This window comes from Podarcis bocagei (assembly GCF_964188305.1).
Source record: "Podarcis bocagei genome assembly, chromosome: 1".
Taxonomy (NCBI): Eukaryota; Metazoa; Chordata; class Lepidosauria; order Squamata; family Lacertidae; genus Podarcis; species Podarcis bocagei.
Window position 1 is genome coordinate 104,589,174 of NC_138125.1, and position 20,312 is coordinate 104,609,485.

Consider the following 20,312-nt stretch of genomic DNA (forward strand, 5'->3'; position numbering starts at 1 on the left):
CTTTAAATGTATAATACAGATGGGGCCCTGGTGCGGGAACAGCTTCCACATTAGGCAATAGCATGGGGTCTGTGTATGAGTTTTTTCTACTTCCATTTACTGTATTTTTTGCTCTATAAGATGCACCAGACCACAAGACGCACCTAGTTTTGGGAGGAGGAAAACAAGAAAAAAAATATTCTGAATCTCAGAAGCCAGAACAGCAAGAGGGATCGCTGCACAGTGAAAGCAGCAATCCCTCTTGCTGTTCTGGCTTCTGTGATAGCTGCGCAGCCTGCATTCGCTCCATAAGACGCACACACATTTCCCCTTACTTTTTAGGAGGGAAAAAGTGAGTCTTATAGTCTGAAGCCATTCAGAACTAAAGTTGTAGTGGTTTATGCAAAGGTAAGCATTCTTATCTTCCCCTCCCCCTCCCCCATCTGATCAACTCATGGGGAATAAGGAAAGTGCTTAATTAAATCCAGAATTGCATTTTTGACTCTGTAGAAATTATCTTAAAAGTGCTTTGTTCCCCCCACCCAAGCCCTTAACTCGCTAGCACTTCGCCTTTCCCTTGCTCTTTGCAGTGATGAAGAGACGAAGCACTTGAAAAGTTCTCTTTGGGGCTCAATTCATGGTAATTCTCCTCTCTGCTCCCTGATGCTGATGGATCAGATTGAACAAGTGTTCTGGAAATAAATCACATTTGGAATGAGATCGTGACAAAAGAATGACTGTGGATGTTTCAGAGGCTCCCCTGGATGGTGCAGTTAGAGCAATCTGAAGTGCCTGAGCGACCGAGCAACTCTGTGGTGGGTAATTTACAACACAATCTTCATTGCCAGCTTGCAAACTGAAGTGTTTCTCCGGCAATCACGGTGGTGTGTTCGGTCAAGGAATGCCGTGGAAGGAGGAGTCAAGAATTTGAGAAAAGAAATTATGATGACGCTGATGAGGGATGAATGCCAAAGGGTTGATGGGGGACGAATGCCTGCATATTGTCATGACAGGAACAATAAGGGATGGTGGAGCAAAGGAGCAACGACAAGGAGACTCTGCGCATTGGTGGCATTGGCCTTTAAAGATTTCTTCAGTGTCTATCCCACCCTTCATCAGTTCTCAGGGTGAGTTGCATCAATGGCTACTAACCCTGATGGATAAGTTCTACCTGTCAAAGACTAATATAACAGAGAAGCTCTTCCCATGGTTCCAAACTCTGGAAGTGATAGAAGTGAAATATATGCAAGATCACTAAAAACCCAAATTGTACTGGAAAGGCATGCAGTGCAAAAGTCTGGCCACTGCCACATACATATTTAAAGTGGTGGGCATTAAAATTGCAATTAAGATACAGCATTTCACCAGAGTACCTTCAATAAACACAAATTAATAAACCAATCAGCAACAAGAGCAACTTCAGGAAAATTATAGCAAACCTCATATAATCTCACAGAGATAAGTTAGGAAAGCCTAATGTGAATTTGTTTAATGTGCCGGTTAATTTGGGGCATTACTGGTATAACTTTCTCCAAAGGTGCTTTAACGAAAATAATACAAGCTGAAGAGCAGTTTTATCTTTTGTCTTGGGGACATCATCACTTGGCTTTATTTATTTTGATTTTGTTCTTTCTCTGAGCAATTCAGGGGGATATATAGTGTACTGCCCACTCCAATATTATCACAATAAACTATGAGGTTGGTTTGGCTGAGACGCGGCAAGCTTTGTGGCTGAGCATGGATCAGAGTCCAGTATGAGACACACTCTACCATGTTGGCTCAATGTTCTGATTTCTTGGATTACAATGAAAATATTTTATAAACATTTTATTTCATCTATATTTTGATCATTGTATTATGTCTGCTTCTTTTTATTGTCTGCTAATTGTATCAATATTTTCATGGAGGACACTGATGTCGATTCCTACTGACCGCTGTGGGTATATTCTACCTTCACTGCCTCTGAACAGCAGCTGCTAGGAATTGCAACTACAGAGAATGCTGTTCTGCTCAAGTCTTACTTGCGCAATTCTCTATGGGCATCTGCTTGGCTAGTCTTAGAAAAATGATGGTGTGCTAGATGAACCTTTGGTTACTTCCAGCAGTCTTTTCTCATCTGCCTGTTTACATTTCATCAGATACGACTAACTGTTATTGTATTCTCATTTCTGCATCAAAGTGAAACCCAATTTGACACAATTCTGTATGAAGCAAGTTTTGAAGTAGTTGACTTCCAAAAATTCTACCCACCTCGCCTCTTCCAAAAGAAATTTCAATCACCAGCAACAACACCATCTGTATCTGTCTCTCTTTTTTGTTTTTTTGTAATAACAAGAATATGGCAAGCAGTCCATTTCAGCTGCTACACATGCAAATGAGCATTTTTTTCAAGGCTGTTAATCAATTAAACTGGAGTTTGGGCAATAAAACAACAGGGTATAGTGCAAACAACTACAACAGGGGTGACAGCCTCTTTGGACCCTGTGGAGACAATTGCAAACCAGAGAAGCTGCGATGGGCACCACATACACACACTGAAATAAAGCACACACTGTTCTATGGGCTTTCAAGCCTAATTTGAGTAGGGGAGGTGGAAGCACAGGCACAAATGTGCACCCACAGGTGCCACACTGGCAATTCCTGGGTTACCAGATGCGCAAAAGTGACCCCTCTAGTATACCAGGCTAATTGTTAGCCACTTGCTTACTCATCACCAGTGTCTATGTTCTGTGTCACACATCACAGTACAGGTGTGTCAAGGAGCAAACATGGGAATAGTGTCTTACTGTCTTAGAGCCAGTGTGGTGTAGTGGTGTAAGAGCGGTAGACTTGTAATCTGGTGAACCGGGTTCACTTCCCTGCTCCTCCACATGCAGCTGCTGGGTGACCTTGGGCTAGTCACACTTCTTTGAAGTCTCTCAGCCTCACTCACCTCACAGAGTGTTTGTTGTGGGGGAGGAAGGGAAAGGAGATTGTTAGCTGCTTTGAGACTCCTTTGGGTAGTGATAAAGCGGGATATGAAATCCAAACTCCTCCTCTTCTTGTTCTGTGGTAGAAAGAAAAGGGAAGAACATAAAATAAGCTTGCTGAATCAGGCCAATGACCCAACTTCCTGTACTCTCAGTGGACAACCAGGTGCCTGTGGAAAGCCCGCAAGCTGGATGTGAGCACAACAGCACTCTGCCCACTTGTAAACCTGGAGGTTTTATTAAGTTGAATGATGCGTGTTACAGCCTCCCCCCATCCTAGCCACAGTTTCACTACTACTTCCTCCCTGGGGCTCCACCTACCAATGTAGAATAGTGACATAGAAAGTAGGGATGCATGAATCAGTTTCTTTCTGTTCTGTCACTTAAAGTGTACATTTTCAATGTGTTTTGATACATGATGTTTTTTTTAGCTTAAAAACCATTGGGTTTGCACACTAATCTTGGATGTGCAGATCGTGTCAATCCATAAAAGAATTCACAAATATCAAATTCCTCAATTGTCCCTAGTTGAAAGTGAGTATACACATTCCCAGATAGTTTCCTGTCCTCTTCGTAGAAACCAGGGTGGGAAGGACAGACAGTCTAATTCTAATCTATGTTTGTTCAGAAAGAAGCCTAATTAATGCCAGTGGGACATACACCCCTTATAAGTAAGAGGGTTTTTTGTGCTGTTCTTGGCATCCGTCTATATTGGGAAACAATGGAGGAGTGCTTCACAAAAAAAATTGCTTGCCCACCCAAAACTACACCCACTAATAATGTCAGGCCGTGATGGCAGCAAAATATAGGAGGAGGAAGAAGATGTGAGCTTATTGGCCCAGGAAGGAGAAAATACACAAATCATTTTATAAGTGAGATATTAAATGCATTGGATCTCAGCATAATTTATGCCTGGTAATTCTTTCAGCACCAACAGAAAGATCTGTACCATGCTGACATCTCTAAATTGTGCCCCACCACCTCTTAGTGGACAATTCTGCAAAATATTTGTCCAAACTGAGAGTTTGTACCTAAACTAAACTACCTGGCATTAAAAACAAAACAGGAGAGCAGCATATATGAGAAGGAAAGAGATTGATAGGGAGAAATTACAGCAAATGGTTGGGAAAAGGAAGAAAAAATATTAATGATGGCTGGAAGAAGAATCAGAATTTAATTTAGTCTTCCTCCCAAATTAAAAAAAATAAAAATAAACACCTATTCTGCCCAGTATCTGAGGGCCTCTGGTACTGCCCTCAGACATGGAAATAAAATCACTGTTGGCAACTGCATTGGTGTGACTGATCATGTTTTCTTTTCAAACTAGAGGGCTGACTATTGCCAAGGATCCATGTCTCTGGTAATTCAACCTTTGACCCAGCAGTCAGTGTTCCAATGCAGGTGTCCTCCTAGAATGAAAAGTAAATTGCACTGAGCTCAGATTGGCAAATAAGAACCTTTGCACCATTCTGTGCCCACTCAGTTTTAAAATGACTCAATTTGGTGTTTTTTCCAAGGTTTCCATGGCAAATGTATGCAGAAAGAAATGTTTCCTTTAATTTTTTTTGTAATATTGAGCTAGATATTCATGTTAACAAATCTCTTAATGTGAATGTTCCTTTTCTAAAAGGGGAAATTCACAAGGAAGCAGACAAAAATGCCCCTGTAACTTCTAGTAAGATATTCAGATGCAAAACGGAGCAAGATGCCTGAACCTTAACAATAGTGGAAAGGGTAAATCTGGAAGTACAGGTGATCATCATGATACATGCCCTCCCCAACAGCCATGGTCAAAAATGACAGTCCAGAATACACAAACACACACACCACTACCCACTAAAGAATGGCAGCAACACAATACACAATCCATCGTGAACCGCTTGCTTGAAATACTATGCATAGTTATCTCTGAGTAAGCTCCACTGACCTTCTGACTTGGTTGATCTGACTTGGTCCACATCCATACCGTGATGCCTGTAGTTTGTTAAAAGTGCTGAGAGTTGTTAGGAGACTCCTGTTCCCCTCATAGAGCTACAATTCCCACAGTTGCCTGTCAAGAAAGATTGATTGTTAAACCACTCTGGGAGTTGTAGTGCTGTGAGAATAGAGTGGAGTAGCGTGGGGGGGGGGAACACAGGAGTGGTTGCCCCAGGTGCCAAATTGTTGGGGGTGCAAAATTTCAAAACCTGGTGCTGCCTCAATACAGCTGCACTGGGCTCCATTGAAAACAACTTCTCTATGCAAACCAGTAAGTTGATTCTGGTCCAGATGACAGAACGGCTCTTAATCTCTGTGGCTGTGAACTCCTGGGTTCCGTGGATACTGTTGGGCAGTTGAGCGCATGCATACTTCACCTGTTTCCATCCTTCCCTCCCACCCCCATCCCCTCGTGCAGCCCTGGGCACTGGCAACCCTTGCTATGCCACTGCAACAGTCTCCAAATACCTCTTTAGCACCCTTAACAAATAACAGCTCCCATAATTCTCTGGGGAAAGCCACGACTGTTTGAAATGATATCATAGTGTTTTAAATGTATGTTGTGAATGTGGCCTTTGTATCAAGCTAGTTCCTATCTTTCAAGAGAGACCTTGAAAAGTTATTGTGGTACAAAATTCGCTTTTGCCAAGTGCTTCTGAGGTGCTCCTGGAATATGAGCTATGACCTTCTGGTAATGTGGGAGCTTCAATAGAAGCTATGAAGTTTTGTTTTGTTTTGTTTGTAAAGGAAGTCACCGTTTCTCCTTTGCTGATTGGTCCTTAAGGCATGTGTAAGCTCAAGTCCTCTGCTGCGGGTTGCTTCCTTTCATGCTGCTGATGTGTAGATTGGATGCATACAAATGGTTTGTTGCTTTCCCAGTCTCAAACAGCTAGACTAGCTGAACATTTCTTTCTTCCCCTTGTCTGGGAAACATGTACTCCTTATTATGAAAGGTTCCTGAATGGCCTACTGTGTAATAGCTTAGCTGAATGAAAACAAATTTAAATATAAGAAATGTGCTGGCTTGTTTTTTTCTCTCTTTTTTTAAAGCGAGTTGTAAATACTCTTAGAAACAGTATGGGGCCTTATTAAGTTTGAACCTCAGGTCTTTCAACTTCCTGGTGAAAAAGAGAACAAATGGAAAATGCATGAGAAAATAAGTAACCTCTGTGATTTCCCACTTTAACTCGAGCCCAGATATATTTGTCAGTTGTTAATTACAGTCATATTTTTCTAACACCTTTAAAAAAGAAACAGCAAGCGAAAAATTTCAAAGAGAGAAGCTGAACCAGCTGAGAAAAGTTCAGGTTTCTCTAAATATGCGGTAACCCGTTGGGTAGGGACGGTTTTGTGCTTCTTGAAAATCACGTCCTCAGTACTGAGAAGTTTTGATTACTTTCCAAACTCATTGAAACAAAATCAGCTATTCACTTCAAAAAGAGACCACCCTGGCGTTACTGCACAGGCCACTCTTATTATTTTGTTTTTTAACCCACCATTTGTTATAGATGCCAATCTGCTTAAACATCTACCCCACTCCAAGCATATTTGGGACAATACTGTATGTTAGTAGAACTGAAAACACTGGATTCAAAGGGGAAAGAGATCATGAATTGCCAGCAGTGGCAATACAAGCAGTAGCACAGTAGCTAGCAGGGCTCCTAACAGTGGCAGTCTTTGCTTATGGCTGTTGCAGATTCCAGTAACAAGCAGTCTCATTGTGGCTAATAGAAAACCATCTACTGTGGCAGCCTTTCCCTTGTCTGGTTTTGTGTCGCTGTTCACTACAAAAATCTCCCCTATCCTGCTACACTGATGCAACTCTTTCATATTAAGACTGAATATATTGCCCTCGGCTGTACTTGAGGGATGATTCCAACAGATTCCACATGAAAAACACCTATGTCTCTGTAGAGATGGCAGCACCGAATCAGTGGTGCACACCCTCCTCGCGTGTACTCTTCACCAAGACCTGAGGAAGGAGATTATCCCCCCTCTTTTATTGTCCATTCCAGGTCGTCCAACCACTGCCACAGTGACTTTTCTCCTGGCAGATCTAGAGGAGCAGATGACAGCAAAGGTTGCAAGGTGTTTAGCTGGGGCAATCAGAATACAGTCCACTGTTTGACTGCTGATTCAGGACCCTAAACTGTGCTTTATTACAATCGACTTTTTATTTTGTTCTTCGTATATCACAATGCTCTTTTGTTGCTATGGCCGAAGGTGAATGCAAATACAGTCGTACCTCGGGTTACATACGCTTCAGGTTGCATACGCTTCAGGTTACAGACTACACTAACCCAGAAATATTACCTCAGGTTAAGAACTTTGCTTCAGGATGAGAAGAGAAATCGCGCTGCGGCGGCGCGGCAGCAGCAGCGGGAGGCCCCATTAGCTAAAGTGGTGCTTCAGGTTAAGAACAGTTTCAGGTTAAGAACGGACCTCCAGAATGAATTAAGTACGTAACCAGAGGTACCACTGTAAAGTTTCGTTCATTCTTTCATAGTAATATGTGTAATAGGGTTGGGCCTTTTGTTTTGAATTCAAAATGATTAGAGCCCCTTTGGGTCACTCAGGGGAATTATGGCAGAGCTTGGAGGACAGAGCAGCGAGAAGCGGAGTATGAAATCATTGTTTTAACACTCGGGTGGCCCACAGGGGTTTCAAGTGGATGTCACCAGTCCAACATGGAAGGATGGTTCCCTCCATTTCCAACTACATTGACCAGTCAGACCTTGAGTATGACCATGTAGTCTTACCTGATAAAACTATACAGAGGTGCTATTTTAGCTGATGCTTTCTCTTTGTGGCACTTTCTAATAAAGGAGAGAACATCTGACAATTTTGTTTTTTTTCTGTTTGTCATTTTCCCTCATCTCCAGTATTCCACATTTCTGCACCAGCTTGCAATTTTATACATGAAAATTTCAGTGCAAATTTCTCCTACTATCCACATTGCCTACTCTACAGATTTCTGCAAAGCAACGTCCTCTTCCATAATGGATTTCTATATGTTGTTTTCACTAACATAAGCAAACTTTATCCGGGTATAAGGTTTGAAGCTGTCAGGGTGGAGCGGGAAGGTGGGGCAAAGCCACCTTGGTTTTCTGGCATCTGACTTGAAAGTAAAGCAAAACAAAAATCCCTGAAAGTTACAAAGCTGGTGATACCCAGTGCTATTTTGCAGGAACTTACCATGAATGCCTCCCTTGTTCTCTTACAATAGCAATGGCGCCCACCTGAGAGGTGTCAGAACTCATTTCCGGTGAGTTCCAGCTGAAAGAAAACCCTGATAACACCCAAAGTCAGCAGCTTGGTTACTGTTCATGAAACCATTTGTGGACCACGACACATGGTAGATAGGTTTCATTTGACTTGGTGGTTCCCAAGTTGTGTAAACAGAGATAAGGGGTGTGAAGTCATCATGGAGATGTGCGTGTTGCTCAGTATCAGTCATGGGAGAAATATCAGTGATGAAAGAAAAATTTCCCGAAAAGACAGCTTGTTTATCTCTGCCAATGGTCTTCCTGTAAAATGTACCATTACAAGTGTGGGATGGGTTCCAGGTTGCATTTTTTCAGCTGTGGGGCAATGGGAAGGCACCATCGGCCTACCCAGACTCTCCACTGAGTGTGTCTACGGTCCCCTCGAAAGTGCCCCAGAATCCTTTCTAACATGGCAGGGTTCTGCAGCAGCTATTAAGGGGAAACAGTTCCCTGAAGAGTGAAAGCTTGAAAGCCACTGACTTAAATATAAGCCTAACCAGGCGCCTACATTTCTCTCCGTACAACCGTGTATATTTATTTGCTTGCTTTTCAAAGCCATACTCAAGGGGGCTTATGACTAAAGTAAAACACAAATGTCATAAAAGCATAATAGGCAGCAATTACAGCGTGCATAAAGGTATAGCATGCTTGCATTGTAAATATGGTAGGATACAGCATTACAGCTCTCAGAAGACCATTGCAAAGCAGGGAGAATTGGTTGGGGCGGAATATCCATACAATGAGGTTTTTTAGCCTGCCTTGCTGCCTGAAAGATACAGGTAATCTAAGCAGGGACCGTAAGACACGCTTCACCTCACATGTGTGAGGAGGGCCAAAGTGCTGTTTGTTTGCATACTCTCATTCTAATCACATAATTATCTGGCAAGAAGTCGGTAAGTATAGCAGAAAAAGCATTTTATGCTGCCTCTAGATAGTATCACCACTTGTATTTTTTTCCCTCTCCAGAAGAAAAAGAGGCCAGTGTGTGTGTGTGTGTGTGTGTGCGCGCGCGCGCGCGCAAAGCTATTTTACCTAAGTGGGCTGCACACCCACAATTATCTCACTGAAACAGGAAAGTAAACTGGGTGGCAAGGAAACAGAGGCCATTCAAATGGCAGGTAATAGAGCAGATCTAATTAGCGTTAAGTACCTGTAATCCTAGGAGATTTACTTTGTGATAAAAGCGAGAGAAAGTCCCTTAGGTATGAGTAATATGTCCCTCGCCAGGTTGGCTGTGTCAGGTGTACTGTGTCAGCTCCAGTGAATACAGCCTATTGATCCAGGAGGGCTGGCATTCTCTGCCACAAATTGAATTTAAATTGCTTACACGAGAAAGACATCTGGCATACTAAGGTTTACCTACTTCATATTCAAAATAATTTCCCCAACCAACAAATAGCTGAGTTAAGCCACTTCCCCATCCTGTGTATTTATTTGGAAGATAAATCTAGGGTTCCTCCTGCCCATTTATTTTTTTAAAGTTCTGTTACAGACAGATTTCTGTGACCAAATTATACTACTTATACCACAGTAGGTAATAAAATGATAGGACATCTGAGCAGATACATTAATGTCAACTAAATATATTAGGAATGTGTTTACCTCTACAGAGTACAGCACCTTTGCCTTTGATTTGATTAGTAAAGCAATATAATAATAATACACTAACATTCCATTTCCCTTTCACAAAAGACTGAGCTAAATAATTGCCTTTTGTTTTTCATTGCAGGGTTATTAAATCAGCATATATTCTTTTGGCACAGCAGAAGCTTTATTACTTTGAGGCAGAAGATGCTTTAATTAGAAAAGTTACTGTTGGAATAAAAGGTGCTTTCAGTCACACATCACAAAATCAGACGAAGTTAGTAGCTCTCTCTTTCTGTAGATATACGGCTGCTCCAAATTGTTTCTCTGACGTCTCAAAGACGTTTAGTCAAGATAGAGCAGAAAACAGCTGTTGAATTGTCTATATTTTTCAAGTGTGGCCATTGCTTAATTTTCTGTTTTTAAAAAAGGTCTCAGGGCTGAGTGGGAGCTGTGCCTCTCAAACCTAGATAACCTCCTAAATTCAGAACTGTCGCTATAGTTCAGCCTGCTCCAGCCTCATGTTTTGCAGCACTCAACAACTCCAGTCAACACTGCTATAGGCATTGATGAGGATAAGTCACTTATCATAGGTTCAGAGCCCCACTCATCTTTACTGTTGACATTTTCCATAGTATTTTCCTAGTCTTTAAACGTATGGATCAGAGGTAAAAAACAAACTCTTGTTTGGCCACACATAACATCACAGGTTCAGGTCAGTGCTTGCAAGTTCAAAGAAAGCACCGAGTGCTATCTCAGTGTTGTCAGGACAAAGTTCTTTTGGACTATCGTTCATAAATTTGAGCAAATGCATAGATCTGATGACAAGACCAATTTCTTGTTCGGTCACATACTACATTTCCCATATTCCTGAAATGTTTCCCTCAGGGTTTTGGTGCAACTTCATCTAATTCACACAGAAAAGCTGGAGATGGGGTGGAAGAATCTGGTTCTATCTAGTCCATGTCAATTTTGCATGCATTCCTTCACAAACCCATTCTGTGCCATTTCTGCAAATAATCTGTAATGTGTATGTGTGTTTATGTGAGTACACACACACACACACACACACACACACACGCATTTATAATTGCATTTATTTTTAAATGCATATTAAATACATGTTCTTTTCAACCAAATACGTATTGGAATATGTATTTTCTCTCAAAGTATGTGTTTTTAAAAACAGTTCCCCCTAAAATAGGCCTATGAATATTGGTAAAAAACCATATCACAAAATTCAGGAAAGCCTGGCATGTGAAGGATTGTTAGGTTCCTGCCTGTGTATTAGTCCAGAATGTGCAAATTAGGTAAGTATGCTAAAAAAAAATGGGTACCAAACCAGTTTCTTCTATACCCCTAAATCAGCCACCTGGACCTTTGAATACCATGAGCAGAATGACTTTTCCTCTCCTCCTTATGCATGTCCCCTGTTTAGGAGCAGATTTGGGCATGGCACAGGGCAGGAACCAGGCGGAAGGGGGAATGTCCTACCATGCAACTATTCTGCTTGTGGATTTATTTAGTTGAATACTGCCCAAGGTTCCAATCTGGGCTTTATTGCTCTTCATGTCCATTCTTAAGTGGTACAAAGTGGAAATTACCTGTTTGTATCAGAGAACATGCATACAGATACAAAGCCCTCTGAATTGCATGAAATCAGTGTGACTAGTCTGTGGATAGCTCTGTAATTTTATAAAGTAAGAGAGTGCAACTTTCACAGCCCTGAGTGCAGGATTCGTAACCTTAGAAGCAGATGTTATGGCATCCGTACATAGCAGAATTAGGTCCTAGAGTCCTGGAATGGTCAAGTCAGCTGTGCGACCTGCAACTTGAAGTGACACAGTCTACTCTGTCACCTCTGGTTTCTCCTGCCTTGAGTTCTGCTGTGTGTGTAGAGCAAGCCTCAATGAATGTGCCCCAAAAATCCAATGAAGAATTCAATTTTCGCCATGTCTAAAATTCCCCAGTGAAATCACCTCCCTCCCCTCTCTCAACAAAATAGATATTTTCATTTTAATAGGGACTATTGGCCAGTATTTTTTCTTAAGTGTGTGGCTGATGATCTTGTAACTGCACCAAGTATTCATCTGCAACTTCAGAGTGACATTTTAAATTGCTTTTGAAGGCCCTAAACTGCTATTTGGACAATGTCCGCTTCTCAAGAAAGCAAGATACAGACTAGACAGCTGCTTTTTTTCTCACTCATTTCACTCTCTTATTGGTTAACTTAGTGGAAAAAATGTAAATTTTCCAGGGACTTTAGGTTGGAGGTATCTCAGCCAAGGTGGATGTATGCTTGACTTGAGGCCTAATTTAACTCCCATGTAGTATTGATTGACTCGGACCACCAGGGACACTTACAATCTTCCTTTGCTAAAGGTAGACAATAGTATGAAAGTGAAGTGTAATAAATGCCTCTGTTCAGTCCCATGTCGATCTACAGCTGCTGCTTTCACCTCCTTTTTTTCCTTGCCATTTTGAGTGCATCAGTATTTCACGTTTATTGTAGTGTGATGAAACACCTTTCAAAATGGCCGGAGGGACACTCAGCAGTAAGTGCTTAAGCAATACACATTGGAGTGAACGGGGAGACATTTGAGGTCAAGGAACTTGAAACAGAAGCTGAATCAGCTGAAAGCAGAGGTGCAGTATCTTCTGCAAAGTAAATATAGATTACAATCCTGAAGTCACATCGATCTGCTGTGGGATGATAGGTCTTTTGGCAAGAGGCAGAGCCTAAGGAAATGAAATATCTTACACTGATCTAGGATCTAAGTGTCACAGACAGGTTTAGTTTTATTTAAAAAGTCCAGCTATAACTTAGCTCACTGAGTGCCTGAATGGGGAAGAAACATCTTTAGAAATACACCTGGATCTCTCTTATTCACAGTGGAATCGAAGTTATTTGGACACTTTACAAATAAACAGAAAACTGAAATTTGGTACTGTTGTAATGTATGGTGTCCTGATAACTGGAAGTCTGAAATCATCACTATACTGTGCTTCTTATTCAGAACACAAAATCTTTCTTCTGGTGTCACAACTAGGATAAACATAGGGGGGGGGCAGTGGGGATGAGTGCCCCTCCATCAATACTCCCACCATATTCCAACTCATGAAAGGTGTAAGTCTGACACAGGGAACCGCCTATATTCATGGGGTCTCCTGATGAATGCAAGAACTCTAGTGATGGGAACGGCAACATAGGGGAACAGAGATAGCAGGCTGGTCTCCACTGCCTCATTCCTCATGTGTTTGCCTTAATTCTAATGCCTGAAGAGGACTAAAACTTACCTCCTAATAGGAAGAAATATTATTTCTTTTTAAAATCAATTTTTATTTAAAGTTTTCATCATTAAATACAATGTCAATCATAGTTGTTCTCCGATCCAATATGACCAATTTCTCCCCAAGGTTCCAACAAATCCCAACAGTGTGGTAGCCCATAATTATTTATTATATCTTCATTAATTCATACCCAATTCCATATATCCTAGTCCCATTTCCTGTTGGCCATGATTGTGTATCCTTGTTTAAAGATGGGAAAAAAGTAATCTCCCTCATTTCCCCATTCTTTTCCCAGGCTGATCACCAAGATCTTGAGGGCTTTTTCTTCTGTGTTCACTTCAGCTTGTACTCAAGGGCCTCTGTTGCTTAGCTTTGTCTCTGCCATCTCCAGTTCTTTCTTAATGTTTCTGTTCATAAGTCCATTCATTTTTTCCAGAGTAACAGCAGTATATATAGGAGCAGTATATATAGGAAGCAGCATTCTTGCAGATAGCAAGTTAAATCACACCTCTGATCAGATGTAGAGAGATGGAGTGTCCATTTTCTCAGGTACACTTGCCCCAGCAATACATGACTTGAGACAGGGAACATTTTCAAGAACTGTTAAGAACATCCCATATATGTTATAAACCAAGGTGCATGAATGCTGGCTTTGTCTACCTTTAATAATTGTTATATTCGAGAAGGGAGGACATGAAGTTCAGGGGCACCCAAGGAGGTGCCTATGCTTGCAGAATGCAATCTGTATTTGTGTATATGTGTGACACCAGCCCTAAACCATAGGAAACTTTTAAAGCAAAGCAATTCTAGACCTCCATCCATTCTATGGCATGTGTTGATAGATATATAAACTAGAAGTAATGCATTTTTCTACTAGCCCAAGGGCAGACTGCAATGTGCCCAAATAGGCATTTCTTTCTGGAAATGCCTGGTCACATTTCCAAAACTTTTAGTTGTTCTCCTGCATCAGTCACTAGAATAGAAACTGCCAGTAGAGAGGGGAAACCCATAATTGAACATATAAATATTAAATCATGTGATGTGATGTTGCTTGATAGTTATAGAGACAGAAAGTTTATGTTCGCAAAACTTGTTACTCAAAATGCAGCAGAAAATTGTGGAGACTTTTGTAGTTAAATAAATAATAGGAGACCTTTCAGTGACCTTGTGAGAGTCATGTTTTCTTTTTCTGCCTTATGGGACTCTCACTCATGGAAGAGTAGATTGTGCATGTAGTTTATTTTTTTGATAGGCTTTTGCAGACATATCACAATCCCTAATACTGTGTTAAATTCAGACAATTCAAACCTGGGTATCCCACAAATGAGAAGCACAACTCAGATCATTTGTTTTGTACATTGTCACCAAGATCTATCTAGTCCTGTTTTCCATACTATTGGATATTAATTAGCAAATGGGTTTACAACATTCAAATCCCCTCTAAAAATCTCTTTAAAAGGTGCAGAAAGTTGAGAATAAATATGAGATGTATCAGTAGTAGCATTTACAAATAAAGGGCACTATACAACTAAGCAGTTGCATTATTGGGATCCAGTGCAATGAGTCCAGCTAGTGCAACAGAGCTTTCTACCTCTGACATTGCACCCCACACAATCCCCCAAATCAGCTCTGGGAGGTTCAGATTACCCCCAGAACAGTGAACAGGGATGTGGGGTCTGTGGGAGAGGTGAGATTGTTCCATCTGGCAAGGAAAAATCTTTGTGTTGATGGGACAGTCATAATAGCATAGCATTTAATTCCTCCCAAAGCCTGTGAAAAAGTAGTGGGCACCAAGGAAGTGGGCATAGATCAAAACAAGAGACTAATCCTAAACAAGTGGGAACTGCAACAGAATGTGGAGCAGGCTTCTTCACTGTTTTCATCAGGCATGTCAGTTTCCAGGATATTCCCTAGCGGTCTGGTTTTCTATCTCCCTCCCTGCTGCAACGGTGCTTGGAATTGAAGCCATGGGAAGTCAGCACCCATAACAAGCTACAGTTCCGAGGACTGACTGTTAAAATGGTGCATACTGTAAATGTATTATGTGGAGATGAATTTTGTATTGATTTGGCTGTCAAAATTTGTCCACCTCTTACATTTCCCCCCTTCCTAATCCTTTTTTGCACTTGTGAAACCTTGGGTTCCCCCCAAACCTGCTCAAACCCCACTCTTGTGTGTTGGTGGTGGCATTTTGTTTACTTAAACTATAGCGTTCAACATTGCAAATAGGCTGTGGGGATGTTACTCTTATGGAATCATGTGCAGCCAAAGGAAAGGACATGCACAATTCAGCAAAGTGAAGGATTGAAGCCCCACTGAAGGGAAGGACTTAGGTAGAGGTAAAGGGACCCCTGACCATTAAGTCAAGTCACAGACGACTCTGGGGTTGCGGAGCTCATCTCGCTTTATTGGCTGAGAGAGTCATGTGGCCAGCATGACTAAGCCACTTCTGGCGAACCAGAGCAGCGCATGGAAACACCGTTTACCTTCCTGCAAGAGCGGTACCTATTTATCTACTTGCACTTTGACGTGCTTTCGAACTGCTAGGTTGGCAGGAGCAGGAACCAAGTAACTGGAGCTCACCCCTTTGTGAGGATTCGAACCGCCAACCTTCTGATCTACAAGACCTAGGCTCTGTGGTCCCAGAAAGGACTTAGATTCCCCTATAAATCAATTGAACCTAAAAAATTCTCTCTTGTGGCAGGATTGTGCCTGTAATATAGACATTCTTCCACAGGGTGACCAACAGGTCTGGTCAAGATGACTTTGCTGGCATTGATGACTTGTATATATTAGGAACAGCCCGTTTAAAATACTTATCTCTGTTGAGCTCCTGGCTCCTTTCTGATATTTAGAATAATGTGTCTTGCCTTGCCTAAAGAGAACATCAAAAAGATCCACTCTTGTTTTTCTCTTAACAGCAATGGTATGGTTTTATGCCCTCTGTGCTTTTGTAGGTTTTATATTGTTATCATGGAAAAATATGTCTTGTAATATCTCAGGGGAGCATCCCATAAAGTGTTTCAGTGTCAAAGGGCACCACGTGGGTTTTCTTGGGCAGCTTTCTCTTTGATAAGTTCTTTCCATTGCGACCACTCTGCTCTGCTGCTTCACTGATTTCCCAGCTGTTCGACTGTCTTAAGTCAAATGTGACAAATCAGAAGCAGTGCAGCTTGAATTTCAGCAAGTTTAGGGGGTGGGGAGATGCGATATCATGGATTCCACAAAAAAGCAAACACCCAACCAGGAAAACACATAATTGCTCGACAGACTATGATATATGTGTGTGTAAGATCATCCATTTTGATTTGCTAGATACCACTGTCTTAATATAGATATATTTAAAAGGACTGGGATGCTGCTTGAACAATCCATGAGCCCAAATAACGGTGTAGCCACAGTTGAGAGATGAGTAGTCTGTGGGCTAATGTATTCATAGGTCTTCCTTCCTTCCTTCCTTCCTTCCTTCCTTCCTTCCTTCCTTCCTTCCTTCCCTCCCTTCCCTTCCTTTTGTGTTATATTTTTTTAAAAAAACCTATGTGATGGTAGAAGTTCATAAATGCATCTTTCCCCTGATTCCTGTGTCTGCTTCTCCAGTCTGGGTACCTGAGCGGTAAAAAGTCACATGAACTGTGCCCAAGAATGGAAGTCCTGGGTGTCTGAGCTTTGGTTTGTTTAGGTATAGGTTTGGAAGCCCGAATTATTCTCCTTAATTTAGACAGACATAAGCACAAATTAGTCTAACCAAATTGAAGGCCAGTAAGAAAGAAGTTACCCATCACCAGTTACAGCTGGCATGAGTGGTGCAAAAAGAACCATGCCACATTTAAAATATGGCTGCACTGAAACCCAGCTGGATGCACGGGGTATGTATGTATGTATGTATGTATGTATAAATAAATAAATAAATAAATAAATAAATAAATAAATGTTGTTGTTGTTGTTGTTGTTGTTGTTGTTATTGTTTGGAGTCTAAAGTAGTGATTCAATGGGCATTGGGGACTAGAACATTTGGGATAAAGTTGAGGCCATCACGTGTTTATTTTTTTTGGTATACGTATTGTGACATTTTCCCTTTCCTGGGGAAATATCATTTTCAGGCAAAAGATTATTCACTGAAAGACTGGTCCCTATAAACCTAAAATTTGATAAACCCTATTTAGTTACTTTTATGTTCATTTCCTATATAGGATGATGCTGACTCAATTGCTCCATGCCACATAGGATCAGCATCAGGCCCTGTGTAGTGCTTAGAACAAAGCAGGAAATTACTGTTTGATTTTAAATCACATTTTTCATATATGTAATCTCACCAAACAGTGTGAACTCATTAGGAGTGTAGAACTGCTGAATTTTATGCTTCTAAGGGTATTTTATTAAATCTGTACTCTAATTTCATGAACACTAATTTATACTTGTACTTAGAGCATAATTCTGTAACACTGGTTTAAGAAATCTCATATATTTGAGGAAGCCTACACAAATTTATATATTTAATGAAAAAGTGACAGATCATGCAGTAAACATCTTCCTTCATCCATGGATTTGGCATACAGTATGAATTCATGCCTCCTATCTCACGCAGAGTATGTACAATTCCTTGCAGATAAGTGGGACTCTAATTCAAAAATATTGAAGTACTGTGGAAAGAGGAGATTTTTTAAAAGTTATGATCCTGTAGAGCGAGAGTAGCAGAAGGTACACTGGGTGCAAGCTGTAAGATCTCTGGCTATTTACAGCAATCAACAAATATTTATTTGTTTAACCTTAGCAACCATTTTTCAAAAGCTCCCTGCCCTTCCCTAAATTAAGCTACTGAAATGAAGAACGTTGCAGGCTCAGTCCCCAGGAGTGGACTTTTGTCAAAAAAGGACTATCATAGAATCATAGAATCATAGAACTGTAGAGTTGGATCAGATCAGTTCTGTTACTGAAACAAATTAGTAAATCCTATACTCAGAAGCTTGTTGTCTTTGTCCATGGAGTTTTCTTGGCAGGGATACTGGAGTGGCTTGCCGGTTCCTCCTCCAGGTGGATCATGTTTGGTCAAAACTTTCCACTATGACCTGTTCATCTTGGATGCCCTGCTCGGCATAGTTCATAGCTTCTCTGAGTTATTCAAGCTCCTTCGCTACGGCAAGGCAGTGATCCATGAAAGGGTGATGTATGGAAGTGAAAGCTGGACCATAAAGAAGGCTGATCGCTGGAGAATTGATGCTTTTGAATTATGCTGCTGGAGGAGACTCTTAAGAGTCCCATGGACTGCAAGAAGATCAAACCTATCCATTCTTAAGGAAATCAGCCCTGAGTGCTCACTGGAAGGACAGCTCCTGAAGCTGAGACTCCAATACTTTGGCCACCTCATAAGAAGAGAAGACTCCCTGGAAAAGACCCTGATGTTGGGAAAGATGGAGGGCACAAGGAGAAGGGGACGACAGAGGACAAGATGGTTCTCAAAGCTACCACCATGAGCTTGACCAAACTGCGGGAGGCAGTGGAAGACAGAAGTGCCTGGCATGCTCTGGTCCATGGGGTCACGAAGAGTTGGACACGACTAAACGACTAAACAACAACAATACTCAGAAGCACTCTGTTCCTTAAAGTCGATGGCCCCATTGAACCACTATTTTGTACCGAGTGCAGGGGGTTAGGGATATCAGAAACTGCCTTATTCTGAGTCAGTCCATTTAGTTCAGTATTGCCTGCACAGACTGACAGCAAAAGGGCTTCAGAGAGGGAGCCTTTCTCAACCATCACTATAAAAGGGCCTTATAACAGTCCCCATTGGCTACTGCTGTTCTGGGACTACCTATGTAACTGATATCACCCATGCCAATATCCCACTGGCTCCTAGAGGAAGTACAGAATAGACAAAAAAACAGTGATTCAAAGCAGTCAGGCACATCGGGAAAACCAAACCAAACCAAAACCTACTTGGTCCCTAAGTGATTAAGTTTATCTATACTGCCACTATTAGGACAGGCAGGCAGGGACTGTGGAGAGGAGTGGGAGTAAAGAAACTAAAGAAGTGTCAGTGTGCATTTATATAGAACATTTGGCCTTACCCCTTCTGGCCATTCTATGAATGTCTGACACCTCTCTCCAAGGCATGGACATTGTTGCCCCTATTCCAAGACCCAAGGAGAACATGCCTACAGTTGGCCCAAATTTCCTAATCACCATGACAGAAAAGTCAAGCTGTAATGGGGGCAAGTTTGGCAAATCTTCAACAGAAACTGGCTGCATGTGACACTGACTGGCTAATACCTGCAATATCACTAACTCCCACCTCTACCACAATATATATATATGGAGTTGTTTTGCCCTTTCAGAAAAACTCTTTTCTTAACCCCCCCCCCCAAAAAAAACCCTCAATGAACAAACAGATATATGCAGGAACATCCATATGGTGTTTTCTTTTCTTTTCTTTTAAGCAGACAGCCCACTCAAAATGAAGAACTTACTTCAGCACCGAGTACAAATGCTAGAACCATCAAATGTAACCTATCAAGTAGATTTCCTACAGAAGCACTTTTATTTTGGCTCAGATTAAATAGATGCTTGGTTGGTTGAACCCATTGTTTCCTTGGAGAAAAGGGAGCTTCATTGGGAAGCTGAAGAATTTAGCTACATCATTTTCAAACACATTGTCAAAGGCTAATTATGGTTTCTGTATCCATATTTATTGCTGAAGGCAATGGATAAGGGAACTATAATGTTGTACTGTATTCCCTCTCTCCAAATTAGTAAGGGAAACTATATACATAAACATGTGCAGAATACATTTTAGGTCTGATCACTTTGAAAGCGCTATAATAGAGGCATAAACATACTATGAGGTAACAAAGTTGTCTTCTTCAGAATCAACAAACAGCTCAGTTAGCAATGGCATCTAACATTGATTTTGCTAGTCTAGCTGTAGACTATGCAGGAGTGCTTTTAACTAATAGGAAAGAGAAATGCACTGAACATCTACTGCATAATTCTGCAGTCGAGACATCTGACAAGAAAAGGTGTGGCAATCATATATTTATCTTTTCCTCATGCCGTTGAACAAACTCTGAATTACGTCCTACAAATAATTTGTTCCTCCCATAGCATGTGGCAAAGGATTTGATTTTGAATATTCTGGCTTTTGATCATGTAAGCCACAAATCACAATTTGCCTTAACCTTCCCTGACAAATTAATTGACCAGCTAGGAACATAGGAGGCTACCTGTTCAACTTTTTGCTTGTTTCGTGACC

At 41.3% G+C, this 20,312-nt stretch overlaps 2 long non-coding RNA genes across 2 annotated transcripts in view; one reads left to right on the plus strand and one right to left on the minus strand.

Moving 5' to 3' along the window:
• Window positions 1-20,312, plus strand: part of LOC308572282 — a 118,473-nt gene that overhangs the window by 68,556 nt on the left and 29,605 nt on the right. The gene's annotated exons all lie outside the window — the stretch shown is intronic.
• LOC308572247 overlaps window positions 2,801-20,312 on the minus strand; it is a 40,387-nt gene continuing 22,875 nt past the window's right edge. The window contains exons 3-4 of the long non-coding RNA XR_014001651.1: window positions 4,876-4,998; window positions 2,801-3,025 (exon numbers count right to left, since the gene is read on the minus strand). This is a non-coding gene — a long non-coding RNA (uncharacterized lncRNA). The remainder of the gene's footprint in view (window positions 3,026-4,875; window positions 4,999-20,312) is intronic.